This window comes from Paramisgurnus dabryanus, chromosome 10 (genome assembly GCF_030506205.2).
Source record: "Paramisgurnus dabryanus chromosome 10, PD_genome_1.1, whole genome shotgun sequence".
Taxonomy (NCBI): Eukaryota; Metazoa; Chordata; class Actinopteri; order Cypriniformes; family Cobitidae; genus Paramisgurnus; species Paramisgurnus dabryanus.
The window spans coordinates 36907467-36926279 of record NC_133346.1 but is presented as its reverse complement, the minus strand read 5'-3'; the positions used below and the strand labels follow the sequence as shown (position 1 = coordinate 36926279).

The window sequence follows — 18813 nt, the reverse complement described above, 5'->3', positions numbered from 1 at the left end:
ATAGATTCTGCAATAAAACGAAAATCACAAATTTTTAAAATAAATACTTTGTTGCTCATTATCTCGAAACTTGTGCTGCCGACTTGTGTCCCTACTTTCCGTGACTGGTCACATATAAGCTACTTTGTACTAGCCTGTATAATAAAATTGGAGAAATCTTGGTTGCCCTTAAAGTAATGTGAACCAAAACAAGTAAATTTAACTTAAACTTTCTAATAATTACAATATCATTCAGAAAGTGCATTAAACTTGATTTTAAGTTGATTTTGATTTACTCTGTCCAACATCTCCACTTAGTTAACGCAGTTTAAAGATTTTCTATTTTTAATTAATTTATAATTATATTTCTCTTAGGGGTGGTTTCCCGGACAGGGATCAGCTTACTCCAGGACTAGGTCTTAGTTTAATTAGGAAATATAACTAGTTTTAACAAACATGCCTTACCAAAAACATTACCTGTGTGCATTTTGAGGCAAAACCAAGAGCACTGGTGTATTTTAAGATATGTCAGTGCAAGTTGTTTTCAGTTTGGACAGCTCTTAAAAATGTTTTAGTCTTGGACTAGTCTAATCCCTGTATTATAACACAAAACTCATTACTAAGTCAGTCATTGAATAAACTTGATTCTCCACTGAAAAACACACAAAACTGCATTTTTGACAACAATTGTCAGTACTGTGGAGAAGAATACAATACAATGTGCTGTTTATGTCAATAAACATTGATCACCTGAACGGTGACTTTCATTTACAAAAATTGTAATTTATCATTTACAACTAAACAACATGAATAATATAAGAGCATAAACCTCTATGACATTTTAATAGAATATGTAGTTAAAGTTTTTATCAGTTCTTAATTCTGTAAAAAAGCTTAAATAATAATAATATTCAGGGACAAAGGATTATGGGTATTCCTTACAACATGTACCGATAAAGTTCATTCACTTGAATGTTTTAGTTTAATTAATTTTACATGTTTAAAAGTTAAATGAACTTAGATTTTTTAAGTATATGTCCAAAACTCAAAATATTAAAGATTAGATTAGATTCAACTTTATTGTCACTGCACATGTAGGTACAAGGCAACGAAATGCAATTAACATCTAACCAGAAGTGCAATAAGCAGTAAGTACAGAATAAAGGTCTATAATATGTACAATAACTATACAGGTAAGTATTATGGACATAATTTACAGATATTAAATACTATAAGCACGATATACAGATAGGTTTACTATGAACATACTATACAGATGGGCTATGTAAAAGTGTATGTACACTATAGGCAGAACTATGAACATAATTTACAGTATTGCAATGGACAGTAAAGTGCATAGAAAATATTACAATATTACAATGTGCAAATGGATTATACAGTGTTCCTGGATGAACAGACAGTAGTGCAAGTAATAACAAGTTACTGTTTTTTGCTTGTTGTGAATAAATAAATAAATCAGAGTGTTGAAGAGGGGGAGGAGTCTATGTGTGGTGTGGGGGGTGTTGAGGGGTGTCAGAGGGCAGAGTTCAGCAAGGAGACAGCTTAAGGGAAAAAGCTGTTCCTGAATCTTGTGGTCCTTGTTCGGAGGCTCCTGAAACGCCTCCCGGAGGGGAGGAGGTTAAACAGTCCGTGGTCAGGGTGAGAGGAGTCCTTGAGAATGCTGCGAGCTCGACGTAGACAGCGTTTCCCCTGGATGTCCTCAAGAGCAGGAAGTGGTGTCCCTGTGATGCGCTGGGCAGTTTTCACCACCCTCTGCAGTGCCTTGCGGTCAGCCACTGAGCAGTTCCCATACCAGACTGTGATGCAACTGGTCAGGATGCTCTCGATCGCACACCGGTAGAAGTTCACCAGGATGGATGAAGACAGCTGGTTCTTCTTCAGTGTCCTGAGGAAGAAAAGGCGCTGGTGAGCCTTCTTGACCAGGCTGGAGGTGTTTGTGGCCCAGGACAGTTCCTCCGAGATGGTGGTTCCCAGGAACTTGAAGCTGGAGACACGTTCAACAGCCAGCCCGTTAATGTGGATGGGGTCATGCGTGCTTCCCTTCTTCTTCCTAAAGTTCACAATGAGCTCCTTGGTCTTATTGGTGTTAAGGAGCAGGTTATTGTCAGCGCACCATGTGGCCAGGTGCTGTACCTCTTCCCTGTAGGCAGTCTCATCATTGTCACTGATGAGGCCAATCACCGTGGTGTCATCTGCAAACTTAATGATGGAGTTGGATCCATGCACAGGCTTGCAGTCGTGGGTGTAAAGGGAGTAGAGGAATGGGCTCAGCACACAGCCCTGTGGTACGCTAGTATTAAGTGTGATGGTGGTGGAGTGGGTGTGACCTGACCGAACATGCTGAGGCCTGTTGGTCAGAAAGTCCATAATCCAGTTGCAGAGGGAGGTGTTGATATCCAGGTCTCCAAGTTTTGTGGTCAGCTTGGAGGGAATGACGGTGTTAAATGCTGAACTAAAGTCAACAAACAACATCCTAACATACGTGTTGTTATTGTCCAGGTGTGTGAGTGCAGAGTGCAGCACTGTGCATACTGCATCCTCTGTGCTCCTATTTCTGCGGTAAGCAAATTGGTGTGGGTCCAGTGTGGGTGGTAGGCAGTCTTTGAGGTGTGCTAGGACCAGTCGCTCGAAGCACTTCATAATGATGGGGGTGAGTGCTACGGGGCGATAGTCATTCAGGCACGTTGGGGAGGAGTGTTTCGGTACTGGCACAATGGATGTGGACTTAAAACATGTTGGCACAGTTGCTTGGGTGAGGGACAGGTTGAAAATGTCTGTGAAGACTCCTGCAAGCTGCTCTGCACATGCCCTAAGCACACGTCCGGGAATGCCATCCGGGCCAGCAGCCTTGCGTGCGTTGATCCGGCTCAGTGCAGTGTGGACATCTGAGGGGGTGAGTTTAAGGGGTTGGTGGTCTGCTGAGGGTGAGATTTTGGTGGCCGTCACCTTGCTGTCGCTGTTGAAGCGAGCATAAAAGTCATTTAGCTCGTTAAGGAAGGAGACGTCCGTGACTGTTGGTGTGGAGTTGCTTGACTTGTAGTCACCGATGATCTGGATGCCCTGCCACATGCGTCGGGGGTCAGAGTTGGAAAAGTGTTCCTCTACCTTCAGCTTGTAGCAGTACTTGGCCTTTTTGATGCCCCTTTTCAGGTTAGCCCTGGATTTACTGTAGGCCTGAGCGTCATCTGACCTGTAGGCAGCGTTGCGGTCTTTCAGCAGAAGTCGAACCTCCTTGTTCATCCATGGCTTCTGATTAGGGTATGTTGTTATCTGTTTTTCTGTTGTTACACTGTCAATGGTGGAGTTGATGTGATCCAGTACAGAGGAGGTGTAGATATCAATGTCCGTGTGAGCACCACAGGCAGCCTGTGAAGCAAACATACTCCAGTCAGTGTGTTGAAACCTGTCTTGAAGTAAAGAGTCTGCTCCAGTTGGCCACACTTTGATGGTCCTCACTGATGGCTTCACACGGTTGATGAGGGGTGAATACTTAGGGGTGAGAAACAAAGAAAGGTGATCAGACTGTCCGAGGTGGGGGAGGGGGCTCGCGATGTAAGCTCCATTGATGTTTGTATAAACATGATCCAAAGTTTTGTCTCCTCTGGTGTGGCAGGAAACATGCTGGTGAAATTTGGGGAGTACTGTTTTTAATTTGCAGTGATTAAAATCACCCACGACAATAAAAGCAGCCTCTGGGTGAGCAGTCTGTTGTTTACTAATGGCTGCATGAAGTTCGTTCAAAGCAAGCTTGGCATTAGCATCTGGTGCAATATAGACTGCGGTTATTATGGTGGAAGTGAACTCCCGTGGCAGATAAAAAGGTCTACATTTAACCATGAGAAACTCTAGGTTAGCTGAGCAGTGTCTCCCAACAATGACAGTGTTCGTACACCAAGCTTTGTTGACATAAATGCACAATCCACCACCTCTTGTCTTGCCGGAGTCATCTGCCGTTCTATCTGCCCGGAGCGTGTAGCTTCCTGCTAGCTCAATAGCATTGTTGGGTACGTCGCTGTGTAGCCATGTTTCCGTGAAAACCATGACATTGCAGTCCATAAGTCTCTTACTGTGGGTGAAGCGGAGTCGTAACTCATCCATTTTGTTCACCAGTGACCGCACATTAGCGAGGAAAATGCTGGGTAAAGAGAGCCGGAGCGGTGCTAGCTTTAGCTTGGCTCTTAGACCTCCGCGCTTCCCCCGCCTTTGTTTACGATCTCGACGCCGCCTGCGAGCACTTCCGCCCGGCCGGGTAGAGTGCGAAGCCTCGGTTGTTCTAGCGATCTCAGGGATGAGTCGAAGATTGGTGATAAAACTGCTGGTAAAGTCCTCACCGATATCCAAAAGCTCCTGTCGGGTGTATGATGTTAAAGCAAAGCTGTTCAGTACGAACAGACCCGAGATGAGCAGGAATAATACTGCAAAATTGCAAAAACTGGAGAGACGCTGAGCCTCGCGATGTGTTCGCGCCGCCATCTTGCGATAGTCTACTCATTTTCAATATTAAAATATGTTATTACCTTAACTAAGAAGCGTTGATACATCCCTCTATCATCTTAGTGCTTGCACGTAATCGCTGATTTGAAATGTGAAGCTTTGTTGTCCCGGGTTACGCAAGTGAAAAAATAATACATAAATAGTAACTATAACAAGTTTATGTTCACTTAAAGAAAAGTTGCAAGTATTCTTGCAGTATAAACTACTAAACTAGTATTTTACTGAGAGAACACTTCAGTGTGTACTTTCATAAACTAAAAAAATATTAATTGTATCAAAATAGTAAACTACTAGAAGTATACTCATAAGTTCATTTTATTTGCGCCTTTGTAGTAAATCGCCTGCAGATTTTCCACTCCAAAAGGCACTTGTTAAGTGTGCTTGCAAAATGTTTATTATTATTCCGACCTAATTTTTGGCCAGCTCCTGTGACTAGGCCGTTTGACACAGAGACACTATTCAAACTTTAAAATGTTCGGGCAGTGCCAGTTGCTTGAAAACCTGATGTCACAAATCCATGTCGTTTTTACGCCACATTGGACTGAACAGAAAACCTTAAAAAAGATTCACAGGTCACAAATTTTGTCAGAACTTCACAAAACTCGACATACACAATCCTTGGACCAAGCCTCACAAAAGTTACTAGAAGGATTTTTGATTTTTTTGGAAGCATTTGCCCATCACAGCCCAAAAGATACCTGTGGCATAGTCGCCAAACAGGAAGGAGTTCATATCTCAGGATCTCTGTAACATATCTAAACCATATTTTTTATATGAACTCGGGACTCCAATGTGAAGATGCCCAAGATAAAAAAAACATTACAGTAACATGTCTATATTATGTTATTTTCACTTTAAAATATCCAATTGAACCCTATGTAAATAAGAAAAAAATGCAATGGGCCTTCACCACTAGAGGGCAGCCTTTACGTTTAATGTACAGCACTTTGGTCAGTCTTGTGGCTGTTTTAAATGTGCTTATAAATAAATGAACTTGACTTGAACTTGAACGTGCCTTCACACATGATTAGACAGAAACTGACTGTGTGATTATTGAAAAACTATATATATTGAGTATTATTTGATACTAAATCCGATGGAATATTAATATTTCTCATATACGTTTGTGCACAAAACTGCAAATGGATGTTATATTCTGAACGTTTAAATCAATGCAAGCTCTCTGGAGAACGTGCAGTTTCACAATAGAGGTAGGAATTATATGATTCAGACATCTAACGTTAAACCCTTTCTTTTATTTCAGTGATATATGGCATGACAAGTTTAATTCCCTTTTTCATCAATGTAATACATTGTAAACGTATTAGTTTGTAAAGACGCGTAGGATCCGCACGCGTCAGTATCGCGTCCTCGCTCGTGTAGCAATGATTTTTTGGCGTCGGCTCTATGATAGCTGCATGGTTTAAATGATTGTGAATTCACGCGAAAAAGTGTCACTTTACCTTAAATCATGCATGTGACGCCAAGTGTATTTAAACAGTAATAACTTTGAGAAATTTAAGACACATTTAAAAACACAGTTTGCCAGAAGACTGCGTATATGCCATTTACACAATCTTCAGATAAAAATATATATTCTATATATCCAAATCGTATGCTTAGCTACTGTTGAACGGGAACACAATCGATTGCATTATGCTGTCAATCACTGAGTGAATTATTTGCTTTTATCGTAAATTTCAGAGAAACAGTTGTTACTAGCAGAGGCGTCGCCAGCCGATTTTGTTTCGAGTCAAGCCCCGAATGTAATGACCTGGGCTCATTTAAGGGTTCTTTAGGAAAGAACTAGAGGCTTCCTGAAATTAATGTAATAGAGATGCATTTCATTAACAGGGCTCTACAGTGCGAGTATTTCATTCGCATTTGCGCCTAAAAATAGTTACATGCGAACTTGTAAAATAATTTAGGAGCACAGTGCGCGAGTGACGGGCTGTTCTCATTACACTGAACAACAGCGAAGCATACCATTGATTTCACATGGAAAGTATGCAAGAGGACAGGGTCGCAATCTTGATGCACGTGCATCTGTTTCATACAGCATGAGATGCAGAGCGCGAGTCACCCCTTCAAGTGTATTCATGCTCTGGTCCGCCCGCGTCAAGATGCGAAGACTGACAGTGGTGAGATAAGAGACCAAGGACTCTATTATGGCTGTTATAACTTTATTTTTTGTATTTCTAGCTTACAACACCACCTTTTCCGACAGTTGTTGTCTGATATGTCGGCTCAATGATCACTTGCTTATCCACAATGACATTAAATTCCTTCCTGCTTCGCTACTGTTCGGACGCTTTTACTTGCGCTCTGTGCCTTGCGCTTTTGCTTTTTCGCTTTTATCTTTTGATTCAACTACCAGCAGTTCAGCACAGTGCTCAAACTAAACAATTGGGCACTCACACTAAAACTACAAATTCCTGGAACTATATTGATATTTGGAACATTCAACAACTTGGGGATTTTGTCAAAGCGGTCTAGCAGTCTGCTATTGCCGGCAGCTGACAATCCTAAAACAGGACAACACAGCTGCCCACACTCAAACAGAAGAAAAGAAGAAAGAATGCCTTCTTCTGGATATAAATCCACCTGCTGCTCAAATTGCCACAGACTTTTACAAAAGATTGCAGTTCTCGAAACAAAGTTACTTGTGGCGCTGCCGACCCTGCCAGAACATACAGCGGAGCTTCATCGTGGTCCTTCTCAACATAAAGCTGGTGAGTCCTGTGAACCTAATGCTTTTAAACAGGTCATAGTGAGCTCAGAGAAACCTAAAGAAATTGAGGACACAAACCGATGGCATAAACAGGGTGCGAGACCCAAAAGTGCTCAAGACATTAGACTGTCACGAGTGTCACAAATTGCTGCATTAGCATCATCTACCCCAGATATGGGTACAACTCGAGTAGCCAATATTGGTATTCTACCACCCCCTGTACGGCTTGAAAATAGATTTGAAGCACTAATGAGTTTGGGTGAAGAATCCCCAAATGTTAATGGACACAGATCACGTCAGCCTGTAGCTTACAGAGCTAACAGACGCTCAACATCATATAGGCAGCGGCGCTCCGCTCAGACAGCAGTCGAGCCAAACACGCTGATAGTGGGTGACAATATTATCAGAAACTTTGAAAGCAAGGCTACCCGTACATACTGTTTTCCTCGGGCAACGGTTTCTGATGTTAACAAGGAACTTTGCAACATTCTGATGAAACATAAGTCTGTCAGTCGGATTGTCATACATGTGGGAAAGAATGATATTCGAAAAGAGCAGTCTGAGCTCCTTAAGGGGGATTTCAATGAACTTTTTGAAACACTTACAAGACTGAAAGTTCAATTTTTCATCAGTGGACCTCTTCCAGCCTGAGGAACAAATATGTTTTCTCGTCTACTAAGCTTAAATTCATGGCTGCAAAAAACCTGCACCATGAGAGGACTGAATTTCATTGACAATTTCAATATCTTCTGGAGTCAAAGGCAACTTTTTAACACAGATGGTATCCACCCAAACAAACTAGGTGCTAGGTTGCTTAAAGACAATATATTTTTCTCCATGCATCATCCATCAGCTGAGTGTGCCAGTCCACTACTGAACAGCGGAAATGACCACAGGATTTTACACCAGCATCTGGATGGACATTCAGATGACAAGGATAAAACTCAGCAGTCACAACTACTGTTCACAGACACAGCTCAGGCTGAGCCCTGCCCACAGACCTCGCTACAGCTGGATTGTGAATCAACACCCAAGGACGTTTCTGTTGATAATGACCAGAGGAATGATAACACTCCCTCCCAGCCTTCAGGAACACCAGAATCACAGCTGATGTCGTCACACTCTCTCTCCCTCTCTCCAACATCACCACTTCTGGGCTTTTCAGAGAAAATGGAAAAACTGGTATCTGCTGGAACAAAGCTCTCCCACTCTATTGCTGCGAGTCCCCAAATATCAACCAAGAAACGGCGGGCTCCTCAACCACCAAAGCCTTCGGGCCCAGCCCGCCCTCCCCCTCCATCTCAGAGAGCACTCCGACCTCTGCCTCAACGTCAGGGATCACACCAGCCCTCATCTGCGAACAGCACTGGTAACTGATGTGTGTTGGGTTCCCGCTACGTCAGCAGTAACAATCAAAAATATTTTAAGAACAAGCGGGCGCCCGATGTCCCTTTAGCTTTCCCTATCTCTGTCCTGACATGTGATAGAAAGATGAAGGCCGTCTCCAGCCGCACAGCAATTCTATCTAATCTACTGCCTATTATACGTCATTCTGAGATTGATACAGTTCCAAAACCAGTTACTGTTAAGTTAGCACTTCTGAACATCCGTTCACTAAAGAACAAATCCTTTTTAGTTAATGATCTTATCACCACTAACAACCTGGACTTTATGTTTCTAAATGAAACTTGGTTAGATGACAGCTGCAGCGCTACAGTCCTCAATGAATCAGCCCCACCCAACTTTACCTTTATAAATGTCTGTAGAGCTGTTAGAAGGGGTGGAGGAATAGCTGCTTTATTCAAAGATGCCTTTCAATGCAAGCAAGTGTTACTTGGTGATTACCAGTCTTTTGAATATTTGTGTATTGCTCTAAAAGGTACACCACGCATTCTGTTTACAATTATTTATAGACCTCCCAAATACACCTCAGCATTTGTTGATGAATTCACAGAACTTTTATCAACAATTTCCTCTGAATTTGATTAATTTTGTTATTGCTGGAGATTTCAATATTCATATAGACAATTCAGAAAACAATACTGCGATTGAACTGTTAAATGTTTTAAACACTTTTGATCTGACCCAGCACGTGCAAGGTCCTACACACAATCGGGGACACACTCTTGATCTGCTCATTAGCAAGGGTCTAAACATTTCATCCACTGTAATCAAGGATGAAGCGCTATCTGACCATTTCTGTGTTTACTTTGATTTATTGATCTGTCCTGCCACTGATGCTAGATCTGTCTATATCAAAAAAAGGTTCATAAAGGAGAACACCAGTGAGGTATTTATGAATGCTATGTCAATGTTGCCAAACATATCCGCAGACTCTGTTGATGTTCTCCTTGAAAACTTTAACATAAAAGTTAAAGATGCTATTGATGGTATAGCTCCAGTTAAGGTCAGGGTGATCACTGGCAGACGTAGAGCACCCTGGAGAAACACAACAGCAGTACTGCACATGAAAAGAACTTGCAGAAAAGCTGAACGTATGTGGCGGAAAACAAAACTTGAAGTACATTATAGCATCTATAAGGACAGTCTTCGTGCTTTCAATGTAGAACTAGGCACAGCTAGACAGACCTTCTTCTCCAATATTATAAATAACAACATAAACCACACTCGCACTCTTTTTGCTACTGTAGAGAGACTAACAAACCCCCCAAATCAAGTTCCTAGTGAAATGCTCTCTGACAACAAATGCAATGAGTTTGCTAAGTTTTTCTCTGAGAAGATCAGTAATATCAGAATGGCAATCAATACGACCTCAAATTGTACTGTGGTCAGTCAGATATCATTGCAACAACCTCAGAAATTAGCCATTCTCTCAGAATTTGACATAATTGATATAAAAACCTTGGAAGAAACAGTACAACATCTTAAAGCATCAACTTGCAGCCTTGACACTCTCCCCACATCTTTTCTCAAAAAGGTGCTTAACTGCTTAGAAACTGACCTCTTAAAAATAGTAAACACCTCTCTGATCACAGGCACTTTTCCAGAGTCATTAAAAACAGCAGTTGTTAAGCCTCTCCTAAAAAAGAGTAACCTAGACAAAACCATACTTAGCAACTACAGACCTATCTCAAATCTTCCGTTTATAAGCAAGATCGTTGAAAAGGTTGTTTTCAATCAGCTGAACAAATTCTTAAACTCAAATGGCTATCTGGACAACTTTCAATCTGGTTTCCGTCAGCATCACAGCACAGAGACAGTGCTCATAAAGATAATAAATGATATTCGCTTAAACTCTGATTCAGGTAAAATATCAGTGCTGGTGCTACTAGATCTTAGTGCTGCCTTTGACACAGTAGATCACACCATACTCATACATAGACTGGAAAACTGGGTAGGGCTCTCTGGTATGGTTCTCAAATGGTTTAAAACATACCTAAAAGGGAGAGGTTACTATGTGAACATAGGTAACCATAAATCTGAGTGGACATCCATGACATGTGGAGTCCCACAGGGTTCAATTCTTGCACTGCTTCTGTTTAATTTGTATATGCTCCCACTTGGTCAAATAATGAAAAAGAACCAAATTGCTTACCACAGCTATGCAGATGACACCCAGATATACTTAGCCCTGTCACCCAATGACTACAGCCCCATTGACTCTCTATGTAAATGCATTGATGAAATTAACTGTTGGATGCGTCAAAACTTCCTCCAGTTAAACAAAGACAAAACCGAAGTCATTGTATTTGGAAATAAAGATGAAACTCTCAAAGTTAACACATACCTTGACTCTAGGGGTCTAAAGACACAAAATAAAGTCAGAAATCTTGGTGTAATTTTAGAGTCTGACCTTAATTTCAGTAGTCACATGAAAGCGATAAGCAAATCAGCTTACTACCATCTCAGAAATATTGCCAGAATTAGATGTTTTGTCTCAAGACAGGACTTAGAGAAACTTGTTCATGCTTTCATCACCAGCAGGGTGGATTACTGCAATGGACTCCTTACGGGGATCCCCAAAAAGAACATTAGACAGCTGCAGCTCATACAGAACGCTGCTGCCAGAATTCTGACCAGAACCAAAAAATCTGAGCACATCACTCCAGTCCTCAGGTCCTTACACTGGCTTCCTGTTACATTTAGAATAGATTTTAAAGTATTGTTACTCGTTTATAAATCACTTCATGGCTTAGGACCCAAATACATGACAGATATGCTAACTGAATATAAACCTAACAGATTACTCAGATCATTAGGATCCGGTCAGTTAGAAATACCAAGGGTTCACTCAAAACAAGGTGCGTCAGCATTTAGCTTTTATGCCACCTCTAGCTGGAATCAACTTCCAGAAGAGATCAGATGTGCTTCAACAGTAAACACTTTTAAATCTAGATTAAAAACACTTCTGTTTAACTCTGCATTTACTGAATGAGCACTGTGCTGCTTCACACTGACTGCACCTTTAACTCAAGTCACTTTTACTCCTGTTTTATTCTTTTTAACATTTTAAACTGTTTTATTAAAATCACATTTATTTTCTTTAATTGTTATTTTAAATTCTCATGTATCTTTGTCTTTATTGTGATCTTATCGTGTAAATCTTATTTTTACTTTTTCTTTTTCTTTTTTATATATTGTTTTCTCATTTCTGTGTAAAGCACTTTGAATGACCTCTGTGTATGAAATGTGCTATACAAATAAACTTGCCTTGCCTTGCCTTGCCTTACATGTCTTAACACTCTGGGGTCGACAGCGGCGCGGGCGCCACAAACTCTTTATTTTTCAATCACTCCGCAAAGAGACTTAAATTACTCTGCTGATTTTTGACATACAGATATGATTTATACATAATTTAAAACGTTAAAGTGTCTAGTTTTTTTCTGGCCACTCCCAATAAAAACAGAATGTTGTGCTTTTCGCAAAATTAAGAAAATAAACATGATGCGCGTTTTGTTCTCTCTCCCTCAGTGAAGTCCTTTCAGAAACACTTTAGAAAAATAAACTGTAACTTAACGAATACTTGTCGTAGAAACAAAAAGATAAATGTCTACATAATGCTTGGAATGTCTCCTTTTAAATGATTTAAGTGAGATTGAAAACAGATATTGTCATTCGGTGTAAACTGTATGAGAAGGAGTAGAAGTACCGTATTTCTCCAGTTACCTCATTTTCTGTAATGAGAAGAGATCGCCACACCCCTGCGCCATTGAAGTGAACGAGCAGAAACATCCATATGCAGGACTCATGCCTCCTGCAGTCAATGGATACGCAATCCACAATCCAGTCTCTCCATTCCTTGTATTTCCATCCGATTGCACCAAACATGACATCTAAATCCTTATTTACTTGCGTATGTGTGTCAGTATCTCCAGACGCGAGTGTTTTCTTTGTCTTCCGTCAAACAGTTGACGCGACGGGAACGCACATACACAAACATGCGAGTCAGGAAACTCGACGCGCTTTTTGGTATTCTTATAAAATACGCGATTGCAAACAGTACAATCCTTATTTAGTTGCGTCTAAGCGCATATCTCCGCACAGCAAGTTTATTAAACACGCGTGTCCCTTGTTGTGTTTCTACTATAATTTACATTTACATTTTGTCATTTAGCAGACTCGTTTGTCCAAAGCGACTTACAAGTGAGGTAAACAAAAGAAGCAATTATGGCAACATAAGAACAGCAATACATAAGTGCACTGGAAATAGTCTCATCAAGTCCAACACAATATACATAGCCAAGGGTATGTTAGTAATTTTTTTTTTTTTTTAGATAAAGAGGAAGGTAAATAGAGAAAGAGATAAAGAGAAGGGTAACTAAAGAAAGATAGTAAATTTGTAGTTAGGAAGTTAGGTAATGGTGGAAGAGATGGGTTTTTAGCCGAGTCTTAAAGACAGCTACAGTGTCAGCTGATCGTGTCACGACCGGCAGATCATTCCACAGTTGTGGGACAGTTCCTGAGAAGGTACGCGTTAGTGTTTTCTTCCCTTTTTGAGATGGTACCACAAGCCGTCGCTCGGTGGCAGAGCGCAGTGATCGAGAGGGTACATAAGGCTCTATAAGCAAGCGAAGGTAAGGGGGTGCTGACCCAGTGGTGGTTTTAATGGATATAATGATTACAAAAACACAAATAAGAGTCCAGACAACGATAGGCAGTTGTTCTTTTGAGCTTTTTACTGCACAAAAGTAAACCTCTCGCTGGCCAACCAAACACAAACCCTGTGTTCACTTTACGATGGCCAAACAGTATCTTTACCATGATTAGGCTACTATGGTTTTTAAAAGGTAACTTATACTTGTGAAATTAATAGAAAATATTTCAATATAAATATATATATATATATATATAAATAATGTGTGTGTGTGTGTGTGTATTTACATTATATTGAAAAGTAAACCTTATCATGGTTTTACTACAGAGAAAGTTACATTCCTGTTGAACATCCCCACAAGGCTCATTATGTGGCTCATTATTCAACTCTTTTGTTTCTCAGCTGTCAATCACTGATTATTCAGGAGCTTTCCCGCCTCCACGCATACAGCCTTTCCTAAGCAAAAGTGTCTTAGAAATTTTAAATCAATATCTTGCTTTATGTGATTGAGTAGGCCATATGATTTTCACATCATTTTGAAGAAAAAACTCTAGACTACTAGATCCTGTTTTGAAAAGTCTTGGGAAAACATGTTTAGAATGAGTTTTATGGAGTTATATCAGTGAAAATTAGCTTTTTCAAAAACCACGCATAAACATTTTTCTCTCAAAAATACAAACATGTATATACATGTTGATTATATGATATTGTAGCCCAGGGGCCTGTTGCACAAAAGTAGAAGTAAGACATCCAGGATAAATCACTGAGCTGAGCTCAATGAAGCCAAAACAAGTGTGTCCAGGCTTAATTGGTTGCACAAAAACCAAGCCAGGATGATCAGACACGGATTCATCAAGCCAGGTGAAACCAATCCTGGATAGGTGCGGGCACAAATCCATACGAGGAGGTAAAAGACATAATTAAGAAGAAAGGCAACACCGCCACAGTGATAAAGCAAAGAGAAAAAGCGTGGCAAATTATTGCAAACCGCCTGAATGTGTAAGTAGTGCACAATTACACACTCACAGCTCAGCTGAAACATCACTTTTACAATTAAAATATTTAATTCACATCTCCAAAAACGCAATTGTACTCTGATTATAAAACAGTTAATTTATTTTATTGAAATGGACTGCAAATATGAGTGAAATTGTGTAAAGTAACTCCATTACACTGAATAAGGCTTCAATAAATTATTATGAAAGCCTTACATTATTACTACGCTCATTATGTACTCTGCTGCTTATGTTGTCCACCGTTTTTTTCCTTTTTTTCTGCTTTTATTAATGTAAAGCTGCTTTGAAACAATGAAACAACTGTGAAAAGCGCTTAATAAATAAAATTGAATTGAATAAATAGATGAGCTATTAATAATAATCAATTTAATTTAAAGGACCCAAGGTCACTTGCTCATTGCACTGCAAAAATTACTTTCTTCGTGTTTTTGTCTTGTTTTCAGTAAAAATATAAAAAAAATATTAAATTAAGATGTATTAAAAGTTTTCTTGAAATATACTTTTTCATAAACACTTAATTTAAAAAAAATCTTATTCCATTGGCAGATTTTTTTGCTTATTTTCCTAGGTCATTTTGCTCATCAAGAAAATGCATCTTAATTTAAGAATTTTTTGATATTTTTACTGAAAACAAGACAAAAATACAAAGCAAGTCATTTTTTTGCAGTGTGACTCCATTGAATGTTCTTGTGTGATAAAGAAAGTCTCTCTTTTTGTGTGTGGTGTGATGTAGATTAAATATGACCGGGCCAAAACGGACATGGCAGCAGGTCAATATCAAATACAAGAACATTCTGCAGAATGGTAAGGGCCCTGACTAATACTTAATAATGCACAAGCATAGATTGTACCCAGAAGGTGCCTGCTTACACATTGTCTGTACTGTTTTAGCAGTGAAAAAGGATACCCAGAGACAAGGCATGGGTGGTGGGTCACCAAAAGCTGACCTCACCCCAGCAGAGGCCAGCTTTGGAGCTAAATAAAGGCAGGCCTGTTGGAGGGGATCCCTGGGGGAAAAGAGACAAGCATAGGTCCCTCCCAAGATGCCACCCGCTTCATACAAGGTATGTTCTTCCATCTCTACATGGGACACAATCACATTCATATTGAATCTATTTGGACTGTCTGACTTTGGTTTGCCTATTGCCTTGCAGTGTCTGGCAGCACTGTGTTACTGTTAAAGCCACCAGCACGAGCACCAGACGATGCTGATCCAGTGAGTACTCCATCAAAGGCATACTGTAGGCCTGGCATGTCTTGTCTACTAGCTTCAATATGAATCTAATTAAGTGTCATTGGTGCACTGGACTGCACACACATAAGGATAAAAGCCCCCTCAGGTGGCAGATTTTGTAAATATGAAATCTTTTTACAGCATTAATGTTCAGGTGAACATAACTTTTTGATCTTTTCCATTGAACACTGACAAAATGGCCTGGCTCAGTCCATGACTCCAGAATCTTTCGGACCTCTGAAATCTATCAGCACCTATCACAAGGTGAGCCACACAACCCCTATTAATAACCACTTTTTACATCATGGCTGTGTCAACAATATCACTGTGTTTATGAGGTAGTAATGATGAGATTTTGTGTTGACAGGTGAATTCTCTGGTGTGTTGCTGGGAGACAGGGGGTATGGCTACCAGCCTTTTTTCCTGAAACCTTTCACAGACCCCCAGGAAGCACAGCAGGCCTACAACTATGCCCATGCTAGGGCCAGAGTTGAAATGACCTTTGGCCTCCTGAAGGCACGCTCTCACTGCTTTCACAAATTAAGGGTCAGCCCTGTGAGGGCATGTGACATTACTGTGGTTTGTGGTGTCCTCCACAATGTGGCCTGCCTGAGGAAGGAGAGGGCACCCAGAGTGCCGCCAGCCCTGGACTGGGACAATCCGGAAATCTTCCCTGATGACGACAGTGGTCGGCTGCTGAGGGACCAATATGTGTTGAATTATTTTAGTTAGTATGTATGCTTTCAATTTTGTTAGTTTTTTTATTGATTTGGCCTCTTTTGATGTTTGTGCTGTATACTGTGTGAATACTGTTTGTAATACAAGCTTGCAGGGAGGCATTATTTAATTGTCTTGTTTTCAGTTGTCTGAAATTGTCTGTTCAGTTAATGTGTTTGGATTTGTCCTGCATTTATTTCAGTGTGCAGACATGCAGGGTGTGTTATATACAGACCTTTGAATGTGTATTTATCCTTTGGTTGTATAATATGCTTTGATTCTGTGCTTTCCATCTTGTAGAGTCAATGTGTGACTTCAGTTTCGAAAGGAGCTGATGGTTTACCTGCTTTGTTTTGTCCTTATTCAATAAAGAAACATAATGTTACACTTTGTGCTTTTATATTTATATGAAATGTGTATTTTATACGACAGAGTATAAGGGCCACACCGAGGAAAGGAGAAAGTCATACATTTGAGGCTGGTTCTTTCTGTGGAAAGATGCATATTGTTTTTACAGTCCTGATACTTATAACAATTTGATGCTGATGTGCCAAAAGATGTCCTTGTTTCTGAAACCATACTGAAGTACAATTCCACGAAATGCCCCACAACTGTTATTGTAACAACTGTCCTCCTCTAAAACAACAAGTTACAATATTACGACTTCATTCTCTGTCTGTTTTTTTTCTCTGTGGCCCAAATGTTCTATCATTTTATATATAGCCTTATAGTCTATTGGAAACTGTAAATTATCTAATGATAGCAACATCATCTAAAAATCATAATTTATCCAAAATTATTAAAATTAATGATCACAAACATTTAATAAAATTACAGTGGGTATAGTTATATGTGATAACAATGTATATTGGGCAGTGAAATAATTATTGGTTTCCGTTTGTGGTGACTGCTGACTGACATAAAGGATGAGATTAAATAGATCCTGGAATTTAGCCTGGTCCGGAGCAGGCTAACTCCACAGAATAGATCTCCATGGTAATTTATACCATAACATATCCTCCTGCCCCCTATCCAGCTTTAGTGCAACCAGATCATTGATCAATTGAGCTAGTATCACCAAGATATCCCAGCTTAATCCCTTATCCTAGTTTTGTGCAATAGGCCCCAGTTTGTGATGAACACAGTGTTATGAGACTTTTGCCATTAATATGTTTTTAAGCAACTGAAAAAAGCACAAATGTCAGTGCATGTCAAAGGGCCCAGGGCCCTAAAAACCCCTTAGACCCCAGAGGGTTAATAAAGGAAACGCATTGAAACAATTTTTGTGAACTAGAAAAAAGATCCTGGCGTTTCTCCGAAGTTCAAAGCAGACAAAGGCTCAAATATTATCCAAGTCATCGTTCTCACACAAGAATGCAATTTAAACGAGTAACAGTTCATTGAATATCCAGGGAATAGAATATCCTATGAATTGAGCAGTTTCAGAAACTTTTTTCACTGTGCTCCTATATTTCTTTGAGTGCTCCTAAATTTTTTCATTTAGGAGCACGTACTCCTTGGGAAAAAGGTTAACGTAGAGCACTGTATTATTGCCCTTTCATCATTAAATGTTCTGCAATACTGTATGTGTACAGTAAGCTCAAGTTAAAAAAAAGTACAATTCCATAATCTACTTAAAGTGCCCTATATTCATGTACTAATGTTGTACTTAATATAGCCTACATTTTTTTTGTTCTTTAGTACATTCATATGAAATATGCTATAATGTAATTTAAAAATGTATTTAGGTACCACTTGTAATAAATTTGAACCCACCTTTGTATGTTTACTTCAACTGGTATACATTTTTGAAAAGCGAGATAGTATGTTAAATGCATTTCTGTTCATATTCATGACATCTAAAAATAACACTGATAAGGACACCTATTGTCAGAATCCTGCCGGATCCTGTTGGTATTTTAATCTAGTTTAGCATGGCAGGGTTCTGACAGTACATATGTTCTATGTGGGAAATGTGTGGTTGTAGTATTGGTTTATTCCGACCACGCATTTCCCGGGTCTCGTCACTTTTTCCCCGATCCCTTACTCGTGATTATTTTCAGGTGTATGTAATTTACTTTCTCCCTATTTAAGAGTCCTTGTGTTTGTTGTCCAGTGCACGTTCGTCTTGTCCCATGCTTGTCTCATGCCCTGTCGGTTCCAGTAAGTTTTGTATATATCTAAGTCTTGATCTGTTTAATGTGTTGAAAGTTATTGTTAGTTTTTGTTAAGTTTAGTGTTAGTTTAGTGTAGTAGTAGTAGTAGTAGTAGTAGTAAATCTTTATTTGTCCCTTTACAGGGCAATTTATGCAGCAACAGACCTCACAAACATACAATTTATGAAAGAAAACAACACAATTACCAACCATAAAACAAACATAAAACAATCCCAGAGCATTTACAGTACAATACCTAATTTGTCTATGCTAATTTAAAACATCACGGCTTCACCTTTATCTTTATGTTTCAAGTAAGTATTTAAACTCAAAACTGCATTTGAAACAAAAGACCTAGAGGATTTAACAGTCCTCCACTTGGGCACTCTATATCGCCTACCTGAAGGGAG

The 18813-nt window shown here is 39.7% G+C and overlaps 1 long non-coding RNA gene across 3 annotated transcripts in view; it reads left to right on the top strand.

Moving 5' to 3' along the window:
• LOC135718172 (uncharacterized) overlaps positions 1-18495 on the top strand; it is a 100427-nt gene extending 81932 nt beyond the window's left edge. Inside the window, exons 2-6 of one of the 3 annotated variants that reach the window (XR_010520628.2) lie at positions 15030-15100; positions 15191-15360; positions 15451-15512; positions 15741-15794; positions 15898-18495. This is a non-coding gene — a long non-coding RNA (uncharacterized lncRNA). Of the gene's footprint in view, positions 1-15029; positions 15101-15187; positions 15361-15450; positions 15513-15671; positions 15795-15897 lie in introns of all 3 variants that reach the window. The other 2 variants (XR_010520630.2, XR_012337832.1) reach the window with 2 other exon arrangements.
• Positions 18496-18813: the final 318 nt, after the last annotated feature.